We start from the raw sequence: 2,003 nt of genomic DNA on the forward strand, positions 1-2,003 counted from the left end.
AGCAATTCATATAGGGCTCTATACCCTGGTGTAGGATACCAGATGATTGGACTTTGAAACCTACAACCTAACCAATGCGGGCCCTCTCTCAATATGAGGTCACTATAAGTAACCAGGCGATCAGTAGCTAGCTTAAAATTTTCATAATTGAATGCCTCTCGGTCCTAAACATTCTGATTGGAAGTCTTGTATCGGAGTTTAACTGCTACTATGGCAAGGTCATTGATGGCTAGGAAGTATTCTACCCCTTGCTGGACAACTGTTGTGTGAATGGGTCCCAATGTCTGGATCACACCCTGCTTTCTCATTAAGCTTCTATGCGTATTCCACAGTCGTAATTGGTTTCTTGGTTCACCCCTTACCCACAGATCTAACCCGTTCTCTTGTCTATGAAAGGTATTATAGGCTTTAAGCCACTTTATCTGGTTAACAGCAAAAGAGATGAGTGCTTGAAGTTGGATATCACCCACAAAAGTGTTAGGGTTTTCTTCCATTTCACCCTCCAACACAAGATTATGCAAATAAAACTCACATAGTAATTATTGGACTTTCACCCCATAATGTTTACATCAGTTTATGAAATCATCAATAGTTTTTAACTCTATAGGAACCCCTGCCTTGACAGCCTTAATTTTTAATTGTAAGTACCTTTCCATAAAAAACAAAGCATGATTTTTTGGCAAGTTCCCTACATGCTAGAACATCAGTATATAGAGAACATAAGGTATCCATTTGACTCATAACTATGTCTAGTCTATTGGTTACCTTTTTAACTTTCTCCTCTACCCTACGCCATCTATTGAAGGCCTCACTCTCTGATGCATTGATGTTCTTTACTTGCTGCTGTAACATCTAATATATCTCCTGAGCAACAGTTTCCTCTGTGAGCTTTTCTATCATTTGTTGGGCCTGTGTCAGATCTTTTTGATGTCTCACTATCCTTAGGTCATTGTCCATCATGACATTTTTGGGTTGGAGATCTACCTGGACCTCCTTATTGCGACATCTGGTTCCTATAGTCTGCCTTTCCTTCCCATGAACTGTTCGGTCGGTCGTGATATTAAAGGAAAATGCCTCTATCTGGACGTCCTTATTACAGACTGGTGTGATTTCTGTTTGGGCCTCTGTGTTTGTAACAGCCACATGCTATTCCTTATGGTCCTGGATGATAATGGGTTCGGTTTGAGTCCTTTTGACCTTCATTTTATGGGGTTTCGTCTGGGTGGTTGCATCCTTTGTTCCAAGGGTTCTTTTTGAGATTTTCCCCATTTTTAGGACCCTTATTTGATGTCTAAGCTATTTAACTACATTTAATAGCCTTTTTTGTTCCTTTCACAGCCTCTGCATTTCATTCGTTTTCTTCTAAGGAACAGCTATTTCTTTTCTTGGGCCTGGGCTTTGTTCTTCAGGGATTTTACCCTCGCCTTGGCCTATTTCCATGTTTTCTACTTGGAACACTTCTTCAGTGTTCTCGTCTTGCACATCAAGTTTCTCAGGGGTGGAAACCCTAGGTTGATGTGCTATTTCCTGGGTGGCTTCTTCTTCTTCTACTTCTTCTTCATCATGCATTTCTTCGGATGCACTCCGACTGTGAGCAGAGTGTTCCTGTGATTGTCTTCCCTCTTCTTCCTCATCATTCATTTCTTCAGATGCACTCTTATTGTGAGCAAAGTGCTCCTGTGATGGTCCTGCCTCAATATCAAGGTTGAGTGGGCTGTGGAGCTAGATGTATTCCCCCATATCGACCAAAATTTGGGCCAATTCGTCTTCTTGCAGAGGGTTTTATAATGGGCTTTCGCTGGTTTGCTCTGCTTCCTCCCCTTCTTCTTCGTCGAAATGCTCAGTTTCCTCTTCTGATTCCTCTTCTTCATTTTCTTCTAATTCTTCTTCTTCATTTTCCCCTCCTTCAAGTTGTGGGGGTTGCTCGTCCTCTGAGTCATATATCTCTACTGGTTGGCTACTGCTTTCTTGGGGATTTCCCAACATTCCTCTGCTTCTCCCCA

This window comes from Pinus tabuliformis, chromosome 6 (assembly GCF_031772625.1).
Source record: "Pinus tabuliformis cultivar Carrire ecotype Pingquan chromosome 6, CPIR1, whole genome shotgun sequence".
NCBI classification, from domain to species: Eukaryota; Viridiplantae; Streptophyta; class Pinopsida; order Pinales; family Pinaceae; genus Pinus; species Pinus tabuliformis.